Source organism: Gavialis gangeticus, unplaced genomic scaffold, assembly GCF_001723915.1.
Source record: "Gavialis gangeticus isolate Ggan-Ray unplaced genomic scaffold, GavGan_comp1, whole genome shotgun sequence".
NCBI classification, from domain to species: domain Eukaryota; kingdom Metazoa; phylum Chordata; order Crocodylia; family Gavialidae; genus Gavialis; species Gavialis gangeticus.
In genome coordinates, this window is record NW_017729022.1 from 178,570,197 (window position 1) to 178,590,196 (window position 20,000).

Sequence of the window (20,000 nt, forward strand, 5' to 3'; positions counted from 1 at the left end):
AAAGATGCTTGTTGATTGGCCTCTCTCCTGAAACTCTGTTACTGCGCACTCATATAGTACTTGCTTTAGCATTTAGTTACTGCATTGTTATTTAGTACTGTGCAATCCTGGTGGTGCACAGGTTGTTTCCAACCCTACTGCACAGCAGTGTCAGCATTAGGATTCATGCCCACTGATACTATATTGCCACAGTGATGAGTTACATCGCCACATCTCATGTAGATGTGCCCACTGTGGAGGAAATGAACTTTTGCATTTGGGCACTTAGGGGACATCACTCACACTCTCTCTCTCTCTCGCTCTCTCAGTCCTATTCTAAATGTTAAATATTTAAATCTTGTCTTCTTAAGCTGTCCATATGCAAATACATGTGCGAAAACACAAAGCTAAGCTTGCATATGGAACTGACATGGCAACATGCATTCAGCTAAGCATGCATCCAACTGGCCACTTGCATCCACAAATATGGATTTGTGTATTCAAAGGCAGCTTCAAGGAGGAACTGGTTGCAAAACTGCACATTCACTGGGAGAAAAGCTACAGGTTTGTATTCTGTCATTATGCTATGAATGCCTTCACTGACTCCTCTTCTTCTACCACAAAAACTTCAAGCTTCCTGATCCTGCCATCAGAGCTCTTGCAACTTATCCACTCCTATCTCTTTTGAATGAACCTGTATGTCAGCTTGGTTAAAATCAGTTCCATTCCACCTCTTGTGACAGGGTTTATAAAGGCACCATCTCTTCTTCAACTCCGTTTGTGAGACACACTTCTGCTAAGAACTTATCAGGAATCAGCCAACTCATTTTGTCTAGGTAGAAGAGCATTGAGGGATTACTAGCTAAACATTTTTATTATGCGTTTGATCCATTTCCCCTCAACTTGGTTAATTCTTTTTTTAGACAAGGAGTGGCTAACCTGTGGCTACAAACAGGCAAACTCTGTGGCTACAAACAGATGTTGCATTTATCCCAGGATAAATCATTTTACTTGGGCAGCAGGTACACAGCAGAGAACAAAAAGCAGAGCAGCAGATCAGGCAGAGAAAGAGGATCAAAGTGGTGCTTGGGGAAGGTGAAGGGCCAATCTGTGATAAACCTGCCAAAAAATGGTTGGTCCTCACTTTCTTAGATCATTAACTCTTTGAGGCCAAAGCTTTGTTCATTTGTGTGGACAGTAAGTGATGCTTCAGTACAAATAACCCTGATGTGTGCTCACTGCCCAAGTTCCTGCTCTATTTTCTTCTACTCCATCCCCTATCTGCTGCTATGCTGCATCTCCCATCCCTGATCCACATGCTACACAGGCTGGGAACAGATGTTATGTTTATTAGTTGTGCTTTTGTTTACTCTGAAACAAAAATATCCTGGGATTGGCATGTATACACATCACCTTTTGGAGCAGGATTTAGTGAGCAGCTGAATGCAGAGCTGCATGCAGTGCTGCTTTTCTGCCATTGATTCAATGATGCATCCTGGGATAACTGTACAGATGTACTTTGCAGTATCCTGAGACAAACTGTTATTACCTCTTACCCAGGAAACCTATTTGGGATTTATCCCGGGATACTGGACACAGAGATCATCTATATGATTGCACTTTTTCCTAGGATAAAATGATTTATCCTGGGATAAATGCAACATCTGTTTGTGACCACAGAGGCTTCCTGTGCCACTTGTGGCACTTGTGCCATAAGTTAGCCACTTAGACAGCCATTGCTTGTCCTGAAAGTCTCTGTTCTGTGCATGATGTGAGAGAAAAAGAGCCTGTGATGCTTTGATTTTCAAAATACAGGAATGAATGTCTCCTTCAGAAAATGTGTCAGGCATCTGACAAACCTTGGGAAAAGAAGGAGAAGAAAGATGTAGAAAAAAGGAAAGAGATAAATAGGGAAAGCTTTGGTTCAAATAAGCAAGTTACTGCACCCGCTTCTCCTCTAGACAGTATTTGCTTTTCTAACTCTTGGAAAAACGTGTTGTGCAAGTTAAATTTGCCCCTAGGTAGCTTTAACTTGAGCAACCTGCACCAATTCTCCAGATCACCATAGGTCTGCTTGACCTCAGCAGTTACACAAGGGTCAGATTTTCACATGGATGAACTGCTCTTGAACAATTTCTCCAATGTCTTAGGCACAAATAGGCTTTTCTTCAGCATTAGGCAAGAGTTTGCTCTCTTTCTACTTTTCCCTCCTCCCCAGACAAAATGTATTTATTGGGGTCAAGGAAAACCCCGCTCTCCATTACTGTGTAGGTGCTGACAGAGGTCCCAGGATACTGAAAAAGATCTGGGCTGTTCCATATTCACATCTATTTATTTGCAAGATGTCACCTTCTATAAACTAGGGTTACAGAACAACTTCTAAGGTTTGCTATGTTCAATTACAGTACTTGATGTAAGTACTATTACTTATAGAGTTACAGTACTGTAAGTATATAACTTTAGGGGCAGTATGCAAATCGATGTTGATTAGTTATCTTCAGCTGTGAAAATATGAGACCTGATCTTGCTTTTGCTTACATCTATATGGAGTCACAAGGAGAAACAAAACCAAAAACAGATCCATATCACATGCATGTAGTGGGAGACTACTATTTAAGGGCTAGTTTCAAAAGGGCACCTTTTACAAGCCACTAAACACTGTTACAATCTCAGGGTATAGTCAACACATCTATTAATTCTGATGCTGCAAGTCTCCTCACTTAGAACTTCATTGGTTAAGTATTTTACCACTTGAAATTGTGCCAAAAAGTTCTGGATCTCTGCTGGAGCCCTGTGCACTTTCTGTCTATCAGAAAATCAGTTAAGTGGATATTAAAATTAGTTATTATTCTAATGACACTTCATTCTTATGAGCTCTTATGAGCAACTGATTTACTGTGTCCACTCTCCCAAAGATCCAGGAGACTGACACTATAAAAAGGTTTTTTAGTACTGGACATGGAAATACCAATCTTTGTGGATGGGGCAACATTCCTTTATATAGGTGGTCCCCTTGTATTACATGGTGATGAAGGCAGCTTCTCCTGAGACAAAGTATCATAGTAACATTATAAGAAAATTATCCAGCTCTCTATATATGTATGTTTTCTGAGGAAAAATGAAAACAAATCTATGTTCAAATCATCTACTCTTAGAATTAATTATACAAGCCATTGTGAATAATATTCATTATGAATTTATGCCCATGTTTCATTAGCACTGGCAGGCTGGCTTTGTTTTAATAGATTTTGCTATTTACCAGCTAGACTGGGCATGTAACTGTCAGACCATGGGTAGTTTGCAAATTGTTCACTTCAACCACTTACTCCTTGTACCTTGCGTGGTTGATCATATAATGCAGGGCTGTCTCAGCCCCATACTGGGCCCCTGAAACTTCTTCAACAGGAAGACAAATATCCAAAAATTTGCTTTCAATCTATGATTTTAGACAAGGCATCATTGATGCCAAAATTTATGATTCACTTGAAACTTGTGAATATTTTTGTTAATAACTGGCAAGTGCCTGAATACTCAGAAACAATGCCAACCCCTGAGCCATAGTTAACTGCATGCGGCCTTTGTTTTTGCAAAGCCATTCATAATTTTTTTTTAATCGTTTGACTAGATCTACCCACAAGTCAAGTATAAAAAGGGGATATAGGGTGTTTTCATCTAGAGGGAAGTGGTTTAAATCCAGAAATCACTGCCACTTTAATTCTGTTATATGCCCTCCATGAAATAAGTTTACCATAACCACCACACTCATGATGGGGGCAAGGTAGTTGGTGACATAGTCAAAGGAAGCACTAACCAAATAGGCCTGAAGACAGAAAGAGTCTGTCATACCTAAAACCCTACCCCTCCATACAGAAAGGAGATCCATCCTTTCCTATCCCCAGTAGACTGTTTGGTGCCCCAGGAATTCAGATGAGCACAAAGAGGACATGGTGAAGATACTAAGAGAACCCGCATCACTTTACTATGAACTCTAAGCAAACATTGTTATAAGTAATACAGCTAGGGTTGCCAATCCTCCTAGATTGGCCAGGAGTCTACTGGATCGATCTCCTGGTGACTGCTGAAAGCAATCTGGGAGATTGATATTGTGAACAGGTTGAACAATGCAATAATAGCGTTACGTCATGTGGGGGGAAAAATCTCCTAGAATAGCTTCAGTCAGAGTTGGCAACCCTAAGTACAGTACAGCCAGAGAGCAGGAAAAGGTGAGGACAGCCATGTAGGTGGTTCTGGCCTTCTTTGGACCTGGGGGGCAGGAGGAGGGGAAGGTTATGGGCCAGGCCAAAGATTGTCTCATGAGCAGGAGTTAAAGGGAGGACCCTCAGACAATCAATATAAAGAACCCAAATGTTGTTATTTTTAAAAATCTCATGATTTTTGAAGCTTGGCTCATACATCTTATTAGTAATCCTAGTAAACGGAGGGAAGAGATTAAAGTTGTACTCAGTGTCAAACAGCAAGTTACTCAGCCCACACCTGTATCAAATGTGGGGGGGAACAGTGAAATTGAATACTGCTCCACCCAAACTTTAACACCAACTGCCTGGGAGAAGCACCAGGATTTCTATTCAGGTAGTACTGAGAGAGTCAACTGACTTTCTTATTATCAGTTTCCCAATTCTTGTTAATCTCTCCACTCCACAGGTGATGGCAACATTCCATCCTTTTTAATGGTCCTGATGTTTCAAACTATCCTTTCTTCTCAAATTTTGCTGTCTTTTAACTATTCCTGGTAATGTCTTTCTATTTCACAGCCCTGCAGACTGGTTTTAGTTCTAGTGAAAAACTTTAACCCAGGTGTGGTAATATTATCTCTAGTGTAGAAATGACTGACAGTAAAGAATTGGAGGCACTGTCAAGATGCTCAAGAAAGCTAGATTTTGTTTTATGAATCTGAATATGTGATGTATATTTATCTATAATGACTACAGAACTAAGGACACAAGATCTTTTGACTATTTTATATATATTTGTGTTTCTTTTTAAATTTTATATATACCCTAGCAAATTAATGCACATTCTAAGAGTTAGATTTGTTTTTGCTTTGATGTTAAACTGAACAATTAAGTTCTAGCCCACTACACTATTGGTAAAGTGTCTAATTTATCTTTATCATATATAACAACAATTTTTCTCCAGTTAATGTGCCACACCATCTGCACCTCCCTTTTCAAAATCCTAGATCCAGTCATGATCAAAACAGTGGCATGAAGGAATTGTGGAGGGGCATAGTCCTCTACACAGATGGTCTACCCACTCTGAATAAGAGGCATGGAGTCTCTAATTCTGATACTCTACATTTCACCTTTAAAGACTTGAGTCTTTAAAGACATATTTGAAAAGAACACAGTGCAACTAGAGGTATATGACATTCTTTACCTAAAGCTTCTAACATTCTCTTATGCCCTGTGGCCTTTTTTCATGCCCAAATTAGGTTAAAAAATGAAAGTAGTTAAAATAAACACACATACTATTAGTTTTGGAACTTGCATGAAGTACATACAGTATATATACAGCATACACATACAGCAAGGATCTTGAAGGTAAACTATATCTACTCCATTTCCCCCCCCCAAGATAACTCAGTGCAGAAAAATCAATTTGACTTCTAAGAGAATTCATAAGTTGGTTCATTCTATATATTAACTTTTTGTCATTGAGAATTTTGGGGGGAAAAATCTTTAAATGTACCTGGAACTGAATACACTTAAATAGTGAAGTTCTATAATTTTATTTGTGCTGGAAAATTTTTTCATCTAACTATTTTTCCTTCCTAAACAGCCGTCCTGATAGATATCTGAATTCATGTATAAGCAAACCAAAATTAACAAGTAAGAAACAGGAAGCTTTTAGTCGGAAAGTGGAATTTTAAGTACTTAGTGGCAAACAACAAACTGGAGAGATAAAAATGCAGTGGACATGGTATGGAACAAACCTAACTTGTTTCCTGATGAAGTTGACTTGTGAGCATGTGTGCTACCATGATATGGGCCAGCAATACTTTTTTGCTTTTATTTACTTAAAATGTATTTGGTCCTGTGAACCCTCCTATAAAAGCAAATTATAGAGACAGCAATAGTAGGCTGGCCATTTCTTAAAGCCATCTCATTCACTTTACAGTTTATCAAATGTTTTCATCAGTGTAACTTAGTCCATTTCTTCAACTTTTTAAGTTACAACCAGTGTCACATTACACTTTCAAGCATGTGCACTATTCCACATTGTAAAATGAAATCTACCACATCAATATTTAAGATTGGTTTAGTTCATGAAAGTAAATTTGCTATTATCTACTACAGCCCTCTGGAAATTCTGTGATGCAAATATGGGGTATGTAAATATTGCTGGTCTTTTCATTATTCTTGCCATTTGTTAACTTTTAATAATTGAAAGTTCCCAGGTCAACAGAATTACTTTATCTTTCTTCCTCCCCCACATTTTATCTCCCTTTCCCACCAAACAGGTATCCATGTCAAAACAGGACTCTTCACTTGGGGGTTTGTTTGACCTAGGTCACTTAAATGTCAAGCTTTTCACCAGTTGTTAACACAAAGCTTCCACCCAGTGCTCTAAAGCCTGCACCACAGTTTGTTTCAGCTACAGCTCTTCTATCCACATTGGATTTCTCTCAGTTTTGCAGGAACTATCCATCCTCTCACAGGGAAGTGGTCTCAATGACAAGGAAAGAGGTCAAACACTCTTAAGTGAAACTGTAGAAGTTGAATCCTCCAAATATGGAAATGCAATGGATTTTGTCTTTTTTTAAAAAATCCTTAGGAAAGCAGAAGTCTCTTAGGATACCATTTTAAAAACTAGGTGAGCAGAGACTTTATTTTTGACTGGGCGTAAAAAGACAGCAGCCTTTTAAATAGTTCTAAAGCAGCTCAGACTATATTTTTGCCTCCCAGAAAGAGATCAATTTTTATTTAGATTGATTTTAAGATTTACATGTGAGAAACAGACAAAATTGGATCAAATATACACCAAAACAAATTGTTGGCTCCCATGAAAGCCAATAAAACCAAAATAAATTTAGCAGATTTCATCTACCAGCTTCTGAGATTTGTTTTATTTTGTTATTCCATATGCATTTACTGAACAGAAATTTGCTTAACTCTTTTCCAGTTTTGTCTTACTGAAACAATAAGACTCTCTGTAGAATATTTTGCACTTGAATATTATCACCAGGATAGCATATGGCAAACTAGCAGTAGGCCGTTTATCTTCATCCTCTTTGTAAGCTAAAATTAGCACAATGCTTTTGCAGCACTATATGCTGTATTCAGACCAGTATGATATAACTAATACAATTTCAATTCCACCCTTGGCTGGCCTCCAGTATTCAAGCAAATTGATTAAAGTATTAATATATTTAATACTAAGTTTATATTTATCAACCTGAGAGGCACTTTTAAATTAATATAGCCATTTCACCTAAACCAACTCCAGCAGTAAATAAAATGAATGTATTAGTAATAAACACAAATTCAATATGTTTGATTTGTATACAGCATCCTAATCCATATTAAAATGCTTTATAGAGAAAGTCATGGTACACAAATGAATCTTGTTGTGTGCTGTACCTTTAAATGATATGCTTGAGAGAGAATACAATATTCAAGTTTTATTAATGATATCCTGTTCGTGCTGTGTTCCCTCTTATTGGCAATTTTTAGGTGGGAATTAAATTAACCCATTGGGATTAAATTAAAGGAATATACAACTAAATAAAAAGAAGGATTTACACCAGATCCACAAATGCAGTTAGGTACCTGCCTCCTATTTAATCCATCTTCATTCCCACTGAAATTAATGGAAGTGAAGACACCTAAATACTTTTGTGGATCTGGCCCTTAGTGTTTGAATGAGAAATCATCTACGAACTAAGGCCTTGAAAGGCTTGCAGAGCAACCAATGACAAAAGCAGAACAATAGAAAGAGGTTCAAGTAATACACCCCTTTTAGTTGACACCCCTTTAGTCAACCTAATCTGCTCATCAAATACTTCTAAAAACTCAGTCAGGATTAGCTTTACAGAAAGCACCTATAGAGTCAGTGGTTTATGTTTACTAGAGCTTTACAATTACTTCTCCCTTTCTTCCTCCCCACTGTTTGCCATTCAGGTCTCTGCCTTTAGTTCTACTGAATGTTTCCAAAAATGTGGCTAACCTGTATTGGACTGAATCTCTACTGCCCCTATTTCTCCCTTTAACTTGGTAAGTCACAGGAAGTCAGCTTGTTTTTGATATATTAGTGATTATTAACAAATGTCAATGTTGCTGATTAACTTGTATCAAACAGCTATGAAACCTGTGAATTTAAGGACTCCCAAAGCTTGCATATTTAGAACCACATACATGCACATACTCCAAGTTTGCCATAGTAACTATAGCACTCACAGCACCACAGGTTCAACAACACTGAAAAAAGATACATAAACTGACTTTCAAGGATTTCTGTAACTTATCTCTAGTGACCTGTGAATAAAGTGTACTAGTTATTTACCTGTTATGAAAAATGCATTTAGGAACAAATTCTGGCCCTACTTCCAGAATTTTGTTTGCTTTTTGAAACAGACATGTTTATATATTACAGCTTCCGCATATAGAAATGTTTCTGAACAAATGAAGACATAATCAATTCTAGGCCAGAGAACACAAGGGAGGAATACTGACCTTACTTTTTACCCAAACCCTCCCCAGGAACATCCCTTACTTTCACCATGGAGTGAGAAAGTGTAAATGGGTACACAATACTTCCACCCCACTTGGCTGTCTCTTCTACCAGCTGTAGAAGGGGCGTCTTGAATTTATTTCTTGCTATTTAAGAACAAGGGTGAAGAAGCTTGTTACTCGAGTCTGATCTACAGCGTTTTAAAAACTATGTTCTATTTAAATGCAACCTAACATTATGCTTAAGTGGACTGGCCTTTTGAACACTTGCAGCATCATCGCTTCTCCCTTGGTTACAAAGCGGTATGTGCAAATACTTCAAATATGCTGTGAGTGATGTGAAATTCAGGAGTGATACTAATTTCCCAGGTACCTACATGTTGTTGGTGTTTCTCTGGGGGTGCTGTTGTTATTCAGACATATCCTCTGTTCTACTTTTCACTAACTCCACAAGCTTTGTTTCATGGTGACCTGCATTTAGTGACAAGACAGAGCTGAGCTATGTCTCCTTCTGAAGCCTATCAATAGTAAGTAGGCCCTGGAATATTTTTAGCCAGTCCTGAATGTGCAGGGTGACACAAACTGCTACACAGAGAGATACAAGGCCTATGCATCAATAAAGTCCCATTTAAGCCTTATTTTGAGGACTTAAGTGATGCCTACTTGTAGGTCTTCTGTGGCCTTCTGCACAGGGATGGGTTACGTCCCCAGTGAACAGACATCAGGTTCAGAGTCATTATTTTACCACACACAGGAGCAGACACGGAAGGAAAAGGGTTTGAGGGGTGAATGGTCCCAGATGGAAAGACCAACCCCCACCCCCATGCCGCTGCTGTTGCTTATTTGCACTATGTCTGCACCTCCTTGTTATGCTTCTATCACAACTTCCCCAGATCCCATACCCATATGGTGTTTTGTCTCCTTCTGCTTCTTTCACAAGCATTCAGCTTACAAGAGGTGCAGCAGGGTGAAAGTAACTACAATCTCTGGAGCCCTCATTTTACTGCTGCTATTAGAACAAGTGAAATGGCAGGGAAATTACCCAGACGATCCACAAGCACAGTAATGATGTGGGTGTGTGTTGAGGTGGGGAGGGAAGGAGGATGGACATGAAAGGAAGCTATGGTTAAGAAAAAAAGATAAGTGGAGGAGGAAGAGCAAAGAGACACTGAGAAAAGAAACAACATGAGTGGCTAAGAAATCTTAGAACCATTCGAGCACTCTGCTGGTGATGTCCTGACTCAAAGGCCAACTAGAGTAACAAGGCACAGCATTCCTAAGCCATCCCAGCTAAGGAAAAGAAAAAACAGAACACTTGCTCTGGTATTTGGAATGACATGAACCACTGGATTGCCAGGCCAGCAATAAATGATCTCTGCTGAAATATAACTGCAACAGGTACAACATTGCAAACATGCTATTCTCCAAGTAAAAGCAACAAAGACTGTCTAATTATACAGAAAATGTTATGCAATCTTGGGAGAGAAGCCCTCAATTTCTTTCACAAATAAAGTTATGCCTATAGGTTTATTCATTTCCTTCTTTCTGAAATGATGGTACCCAAATCTTATGGCAATGTTTTCACTGGGCAAACTTAAATTTTCTTTTAAAAAGAAACCATAAAATAAGACAGTGGCTGGTAAGGACACACTAGGAAAAGATCAATGCAGTGCTTTTAACAAGCTTCTAATTACAGCATGCTCTTTATAGGAGCAGTTGTTGACACTAGAATGGCTTGAGTTCGGTCTCTGTCACCACAATAATTATCTCTGGCATTCATGCGGTGACTTTTGTCTTAAATAACCCACAATGAACAACCTGACTCTTTAGAAAATTTGCAAGGGACCTTCAAGTATCACACATGGTGAAGTTATATCATATGGAAGACAGCAAATCCAATGGCACTAGTACCATACAAAACTCTGTGGAAATGGTCCAGAAGTGACTCACAGGCTAGGGACAGAGATTACACATAAACCAGTTTAAGTGATCAGAAACTGGTTTAAACCTGTAACAGAACAGATGTTCAGTGTACATCAACCAGTTTGAAAATGGCTGAAACCGGTTTGAGATAAACCTGATTGAATGTACTATCAGATGTAACTGATTGGGGTCAAACCAGTTATGCAATTTCTGTCCCAGAGCCCTTCCTAGTTTAATTTAAATCAGAGCTCCCCAACACCTCAGCATGCTCTCTGGGCTGGGCAGGGCTCTCTGCTTCACAGCAGGACTGGCCCCTTCTCTCTGCTTCTCAGACTGCAGGCCTCTACCTGTCTTCTTCCCCTCACAACTCCCTCCTAAGCATGGATCACTGTCCCCTCTGCCTTACACAGACACTTCTCAGCATTAGCTAGCATACCACATGCTGGCTATGGTCTGTGCTGTGGGAGACCCAACAAATGGAGACAGGACAGGTTTAGGGTTCTTTGGAGCTAATCAACAGGTAGCTGGTAATGTCCCTCCTACCTTAGAACAAGTTGTTTAAGAAAAGCTCGAACTAATGAGAAATCCTTTTGTTTTGGTGATGGGGGATAAATGCTGTGTAAACCCCTGCTGGCTCCCCTGCTGACCAGTGAGGGGTGGGGGGGACCCTTCCCTAATCAGAGCATCCTGCAAGGGCCTGGCCATGCCACCCCTCAGCTCAGCACTTAGAAAAGGAAGGGAGGGCTGCTCTAGTGCCCCCCAGCTTCTAGCCTGAGCCACTGCAGGCATGTGCCTGCATTTTCTCAGTCCAGAGAGGATGCCTGTATGGTTACAAACTGATTCAGCCTAGCCAGGTTAGACTAACCTGCAAAGATTGAATCAATTCAGGCTCAGGCTTTTTGAATGTCAGTCCCTAGCCACAGGGAATAATGCCACTGACTGCATCCTCACCAACCTATTCTGCAGCATTTTTCTCAGAGGTCTTCCCATCCAAAGACTAGCAGAGCTAAACCTGTCTGTCTCATTCATGAGATCACAGCTTGAGGAAGTACAGCTGCACTCATGTTTATCTACAGCCCAAAGAAGTTCCCATACAATATACATGAAGAAAACATTTCTTCATCATTCTAATACTGAAACAGATTAGAAATGAGGAAGAATTAAGAGTCCCCATTGCTTGTTTTATGTGGTCTGTCAGCTAAACTTTACAAAGAGCATATTCATGTTTACAGAGATATTAAAGTTATAAAAGGGACATTTTTATTTTACTTTCCCATAGCCCAAATGAAGGTGAACCAAGTAAATTTGGCAAAGGCCACTAGTCGGATGCCATTTCCCACAGCAACATGGTATTTTCCTCTGGGAATAAAACATTTTCCTTAAACTACTGTTTATAACTCTTATCAGCTCAACAGCAATAGAGCCATCAAGTCCAATATCTTGTGGAAAAAAGTCAAGGTCAACAAGTACTTGCATTTTCGTTTATCTTTAGCTGCAATTGCTACTGACATTCAATTGGGTAATAAACATAAGGACTGTCAAATGCTCTCAGCAAACAGGTGATCCAAAAGCTATCACAGAGAAAGAGGCTACTGCCTGGTAATCAAACAATTCTGTTGCAACAATTATGATTTGAGTGCATTCATTTATAGAAGCAATCACCTGTCAAATTTGAATGAATATTGTCAAACGATTCCCACCATTGGGGTAATAAGGGTGAGAAAATATGAACTATGCCTGCTCTCGGCTTTTTCCCAACAAATCCATATCAGCATTAACAACGACCCATAGACTTAAAAAAGAATTCCCACTGCTTCTGCATTTAATGACAATTTTTAGTTTTTGAATATTCTGCCATTTCAATTTAAATAGAAAAAAGGCATTACACAGGCAACACTTATCACCCATCACAACGTATTTGTGTGTTTCTGTCTACCTTTATTCTTTCTAAAATTGTTGCCACAGCTTTTGAAACATCCTTGCTCCAATTAAAAAAACCCAAAAAAACAAAAAACATGAATTTATTTTTTAAATACACTTGATTTATAGGATTTTAAATACTCAGGCCAAGAGCCACATACTGTCCCTCATGTTCAGCCCAATTCTCACTGATGTGGGCACAGGTTGTGTATGCAGACTGAGAAGAGACAATAAACCCAAATACTGAGATCATGAGTGCCATCTCAGACGTGAGAAAACCTTAACAATTCAAAACATCAGGCCCAAATTTACAGGAAAAAAACCTATCCTGCAAAATAAAAATCACTCTAAGCATCTCCCAAAACATGTCAGAACTCCCACAATTGCTTATAAGAATTGTCTTGACCCCCCTCTTTTATATAATATATAATTTATATACAATTTTTATATAATTGTTGCTACTAAAATCCATTCCCTTAAGTTAATCCAAATAGAGGACTAAGGGCTCTGAATTAAAAAATAGTCTATTTCCATAGCCACATTAAATGTAAACATCCCCAAAAGTAAGATTTCCTAATTTCATCCTTCCAGTTATGACCACAATTTTGAACTGATGAATCTGCCATCTTACGTAAGTGACTCTCCTCTCTCAGTTTGAGGCTTTTCCTAAGCAGCATTTGAAATTTATGTTAAAATCTGCTAAAATATGTGTGGCAGTTTTGGAATGCTTATTATCTAGGAGGGCTGACCTGAAAAACAAGTTATTAGTTACATTGAGAAATTCAAGTTTGCCCTAGAAGGGGAGTGGGAGAAAAGTTTTACACAGGGAAAAAATTAGTTTATGACTATGCTACCTACAAATTAAACAAAGCAAATAAAGCTAATAAGGATTTAAGGCTAATATGACCATAATAGTCAAATAATGAGGCAGAGCCTATGAAGAACATTGCAAGCTGTTAAAATTAAACAAGATAGATGTTTACCCTGGTGCATGAAGTTACATATGCAAAACCAGAAATTGACGACAACACACTGCACTGAAAATTTTACCCTATGCAGCTGAACTGCTGAGACTTTTAATATTGTTGAAGTATAACTCCAACAACTAAACAAGACTGACAAGACCAAAAAAAAAAATAGTTTCACACCCTCCAGCTTTGAGCTGAATGATGAATTTACATCATGTCATTATAAGCATAATTCTCAACTACTCAATCACGGTTAAAAAATAAAACATGATTCTGGGGAGATAAAAATAATTCTGGTGCAGCTGAAGAATGTGCACATACGTGAAAAAGCTGGAAGCTCAAACCAACAGTTCGAGTTTCTCTTGTGACAAAAAAAAGTTTCTGTTTTACACCAAGAAAGATGCACAGGGACACTTCAGAGGAGAAAAAAAGAGCACAGCCTTTGAGATAACACTGATACATCCTATTTTAAAAACAAAGCCTATTAGACCTAATTCAAGATTCACAACATATAAATAACCAGAAAATACTGGGAACAGCCCCTCTTGACTAATGCCCTGTCTTTTTCAATTGAGGGTCACATCTAGTCTAACCAATCGCATGATAATGGCATCGGTAAAGGTCAATCAAAGACAAGCCGAGGCTTCCACTGTCTGGCTGACCTTCGGAGCTTGTGACAAATTGCTATCAGTCAATGTCAACTAATGACAGCAGCGCTTTGGCTAATCAATTGTTCTAAAAATGATCAAGAAAACTACTCACAGGACAGCTCATTTTCACATCAATGCCTGTGAAGTATGAAAAGCTCATTTTTTGAGTTTTTAATAAGCTCATAAGTAAAGCAGTTACTTGGTAACAGGGGTCACCTTACTGAAAAGACAGAACCTTTGTCTGCCTTTTACATATTCTTTTATTACCATATTATAGTAAAAATATGCCATGCTATTACTATGCCAGAGGGCTACATAATAAAGTAGCTAATACTTCATACATTTTTGAGATAAATACTTCTGTGATTTAGGGACCTCTGTTTGGAGGTAAATAATTGTAGATATACTTTCCATGTATTTAAATGCAAAGCAATCACTTCTAGTACACAGGTGACAGGCCTGCTTATTATTCCAGTGAACTTTATGCGACAAAGTCTGCAGCAGAATACATGCCAGTGACACCATGCTGGTGGTTAGCAATAGTAACATTTGCTTTGTTTTTAAACAACCCACCTGCCCAAGCTGAGAATTTATTCTTTTTGGGCTGTTACTAATACGACTGAAATGTTGTGGGTAAGCCAAAAAGTAAAACCACAAACTTGAACACATTTCTGATTTAAAACAAATCCCTGTATGTACACTAATCTGGAATGCAGAAACATTCATGTTAAGCAAGCTGTATCACAGATCTCTTTGAAGGAAAAGGTAGCCACAGATTAAGAACCTTCCAAATCTTCATTATACCTGTTTCTTCCTTTCGTGGCATCGTTTTCATACTTCCCTCAAACCATCACACCGCAGCCACGCTTTAATTTGTATTTACACATTAAATATTACCAAAACAACAAATGATGCTACACAATGGTATACGGCTTGAGAACTGTAGTCACAATTATGTTTTGCTTTCTCTGGTCTATGAAGAGAGTGTTAGTCAAAGTACATTTCAGGGCATCGCGCTACAAGAAGTCTCTTGAGAAAAAGCCGAGTGAGCATGAACAAATACACATCATTCAAACCACTTGGACCAATAGAACATCAGATTCAAAAGAAGGAGTTTTGCTTTATATTTAAGTTTACAGTTTTTGTGGGTTTCTAACAAAACCTCTGTATTATTTAAAATCCTGTAAAAACACACACACACACACTAAACAAGAAACATTAAAACTTTTGTTTTCAACAGGCAAACTGCAAACTGACAGCAGTTTCAGATTACATCCTAAACCTGAATTGCTATGGTAGTTTTTCAAATTAAAATATCTTCTGTGGCCTCAACCACTCTCAAGTTGTCCATAGGAAAGAAATAAAGGAGGCAGGGCAACACTTAAGCTGAGCCATAATTGGAAGTATGTGAAAAATGAAGTGTCAGTTCGGTCAATAAAGGGCAAAGGTCAAGGGGAACTGCAGCCCAAACTCTGTGCGAAATGTGCTCATTAAGACATCCAATCAGAGAGCTCCTTCCCACCTATCCCATTAGTCATCAGACATCTGACTGTTTCAAATGCCTGGGTCTGTGCTGTTATTACTTTTCTTCTTCATGTAAAAAGGCGAGCTGGTATATAAATCGTTGCTCAGTCATCTGGAACATAATGTGGCCCTTTTTTCCCCCTTCATCCAGCTCTGCCTGCTGGCTTCGCAGGCTTGAAACAACTGCCTTGAGATTCCCTTCAATAATAAATGGAATTGCCTTTTGCCTATAGGTTGCCTGAACTCATACAAAAACCAGAAAAACATTGTGACTATTGATACATTTTTATAAAGAAATATCACTGCTTTCCACTCACTGCTTTAAAGAGCAACAATTATTTTGAGGTTAAAAAACCATGTTGAACCTGGTCTCAGGCCTGAACAAAAAAAAGGAGGCATTGATAAATTTTTAGGTCACACTGGATAGCTAAATATGGACATTAAAAAGCTCATGCTGGATAGAAGCTGCCTGCATAAGGTCTTCGAGGAATCTCCTTCAAAAAATTAAAAAACCCAAAAAGTTCAAACCAAAAATACAATTCTTCTTAAATTAGAGCACAGAATCAAAGATAATCAGGGATGCTGCTGCTATAGGTTTCTCTTTGCAGAACTATACCTAAAGACAGGCTTTGGATTGTTTTGGTTTTGGTTTCTTTTTAAGGCAGAGTTTTTGTAAGCTATTTTTCTGCAATGCAAATGGATTGCTTAGCATTCATATTACATTAAACAAAATCTAGGCAGCAATTGTTAGCATTTGAAAATAGAAGACAAAAGGCATTACACAGTGATGAGAGCAGAGATACCTAAACTTTTCTCAGAAGATCATTATGCATTCCCATATGATAACTATTCCATAGTACAACTGTCACAATACCGAGCCATTATAAGAGACTGTGTCAAAATGCTACGTAATAACCTGCCCTGCTGTTCCATGGCATGAAACTTCATAACAGCTCCCTAGCAGTTAAATAAGGATTTGCACAATAGATCATAACAGCCAGGAGTCATTACTGTCTACCAAGTAAATACATTCACACTGAAAAGCAGACATTAAAATGTTTAAACGAAAGAGCAGCACACCAGTTTTTAGAGGAAACCATTTGGTATATTTTGCAAATAGATAACTAGATAACTTACACAAGGTGCCTATTACAACAATTAAAACAGCAATGATGTACCATGTAAATAAAAAATCCTTTTTTTTTTTTAAATAAAAAGTGCAAAAATACATAATAGAGCGTAATGACTCCAATAAGACTAGATATGCCTGTGCATAGATAGGAACCATTTAAGTTAAGGTCAAGTCTGTCAAGCCCAAGTACCCTTAAAAAAAAACAGTTATTTTGAGGTTAGAAAACCATGTTGAACCTGGTCTCAGGCCTGAACAAAATGAAATATTGATACTTTTTTTAGTAGCACACACAATTATGTATCCCTATTGAACCTGCACCAAACACACATGCCCAAGCATATGGGTGTCAGGTGACTCACTTCCAGATACAAGAGGAAAGTTTCTGTTAATGCATTCATAGTATCCTGCCTTGAGAGTTTGTCTGTTATATATAATTTAGCCATTTGGAAAAGTGTTTGGGACCGCATGAACAATTTTTTGTTTAAAGCCAAAACAAAAAACCCAACCCTGACATTAAGAAAACCTCATGCCATAATGTTTACACTAGTCACAACCCAGCCTGTTGCATCAAGATCTTGCAGCTGATATGGAACACTAAAGCAAATGAGAACAAGGACTATGCTTCATGCTGTATGTGCTCTAATATTAAGAGGGCATGGGCAGAGAAACTAAGTAACAGAGAATCAGGGAGGGATAGGTTTTAATTATTTTGTGCTTTAGAGTAAAAACCATATTGGATATTTTTTAAATTGCATATTATATTGTTGAAAGATGGCCCTAATGAGAAAAAAAAAATATATATATATATAAATCTATAAATGCATCTAAGAGACCCAATACTAGTTATACAGTCCAAATCCTCTGTTCCATAAAGGCATGGGTAGGAGATAGAATCCTTCCCTCTCTGTCCTTTGCTCTGCCATATCATAGGTGCAGCTTCAATATTGCAGTAGCTCCCTATCTTGCTATTACACAGGGGGCAGCCAATGAAATGGTACACATCCAGGTTCAGCACACTGCTGCCCAAATGTAAATGTTCAAAAACCTTAAGTTTGGATCCACCCCTGCTAAAATTGTGAGACTGACTTACAAATCATGAGATTTAAACAGAATAAATCATGTTGGTATTTGTCTTCAGTTGTTTGAATCTTTTGCTCTGCAGCTTTTCTCTCCCCTCAGCCATGAAGGCCAGGAAGTTACTTCTATCTCTCATAAAATCTGGGATCTTCTCATAATCACATGCCTCTAAGAGCTGGAGATTTAAAGCAAAAACACACAGCATAGCTTAAGAGTTAGTAAAGCAGCGCCTGACTCTTCTTTCCTGTCCTGAGTTTCCTCAAAAAACACATCATGTAGGTACAAGAACTTCCATTGTAGAATTCAAGTTCACTGGTGTACACAGTCCCCAAATCTTGTTCTCACAACAGTCCTGGATCTGCTCCAGTGTACTCAAGAGTCTCTAGGAATGATTCAGCATAACTGAACTGGAGTTTCACCATTCACTTCAACAAATGCAAATCAAGTCCAATATGGAGACCAGACAAAGCCCTTTGTGATTACTAGGTACGTGAAGTAGAGCTGCCTAGCCCAAATAGTTGCTGTGAATACTTGGCTCCCTCTTTCCAGAAGTGTAATGCAATGATCCCTCTTGACAAAAAAGTATTCCTTTTACAAAGATCTATTGCATCATGAGTTCCAGTTTCATTAAAGTTCATTATAAACTCTAGGTAAAATTTTCAAAAGTGCCAAACTGACTGTGGAGTCCTAGTCCTATCAAAATACAATGGGACTTTTAAGTGCAGGCACTTTTGAAAATTGTTACTTTCTTTCTGTATAACATTCACCTTGCCTTGAATGACAGGCAAATCACTGAGCCATGAGGAATAATCCAGCCAGGGAGATGTTTGTCTTGGTCAGCTGACTTGATTAAATATCAGAAATGACTGACACATGTTACAAACTAATAATATGTTACATTTTGAAAAAACAAACCTATTTTTAGGTAGAGGTTTTCAAAAGCATCTTGGGGATTTAAGAGCTCATGTCTCACTGAAAACTGACAGAACTTGGACCCCTAATTCACTTGGGCACTTTTGCAAATCTTCTCAGGACTCTTCCACACATAATACACCCTTTTAACAAACAAGTATTTCAGTCTTGGCTAAGAAGCCTCCAGTAACAAGTTTCAGTTCAAAGAATATTTTTCAGTGTCTCAGACAGCCCTAAAAAAAAAACCCTATGACTTTAAAATTTACGCTGGAAAATAGGGAGTTATAATGAACATGCTGACACCACCTTAACTATAGCATTGCGACCAGCAACATTATAATATACATGTATACATACTTGAAAGAAAAAAGGCCCCTTGAATTTATGTTGCATATCATTTTCCAGTAAAAGTCAGAGGTCAGAAGGTTACCAGTTTCTGCCTCAGCTCTGCAACAGTTTACTATTCCAGGCCCCATTTTACTAGGCTATACTTGTGATGAAGTCAGCAACTTTTCCTTAAACAATAAAGTGTCTCAAATACTTAAAATTCTATAAAGAGATGTTATTCACAATATAAGCTACATCAATGTGTATAAAAAAATTAAAATATACTGTTTTAGTTTAAAAACAAATCCTGTGAAATACAGGCTTTGCAATTCTAATCAGTACTGTTCAACATTTTTTGGAAACACAATTCCTTTGTTGTCTAACAGCACTCGAATGAAACATGATCATAAAACCAGATTTAAAAGTATACACCTATTGTGAGTTCAGAGTCAACTTCAATAAAGCACTCCCTTTTATATTCAGATTAAGGTTCCTTTTCAATTTTTAATTGCATTAAATTAACACAAAATCCACTGCAGTTGGTCCGATCAGAAAAAAAGTAGAAAGCATTCAAACAACTTCTCTTTAAAACTCTTCAGTTTTGTTTCAAAACTTTGAGTTTAGAAGAAAGTGTTAATAATTTGTAGGTTGTACTACTTCAAATATGTATAATGCAAACTAGTCTCATACTATTTCTGTTAAGTCAATTACTGCATTTGGCTTGGCTCTCAAACAAAACATTTTTGCATTAAAAAAAAACAGCATAGAGGGGTAAAAAGTGCTGCTTAGGATTCCATGCAATGTGCCAGCTAACTTTTATTTTTTATATTTCATGCAATGTGCACTGACCAGAGTTTCAATAGCATCTTTAAAATATTAACATTCAATTCTGCAATCT

The 20,000-nt window shown here is 38.0% G+C and overlaps 1 protein-coding gene across 2 annotated transcripts in view; it reads right to left on the bottom strand.

Moving 5' to 3' along the window:
- Positions 1-20,000, bottom strand: part of MEIS1 (Meis homeobox 1) — a 163,945-nt gene that overhangs the window by 93,255 nt on the left and 50,690 nt on the right. The gene's annotated exons all lie outside the window — the stretch shown is intronic.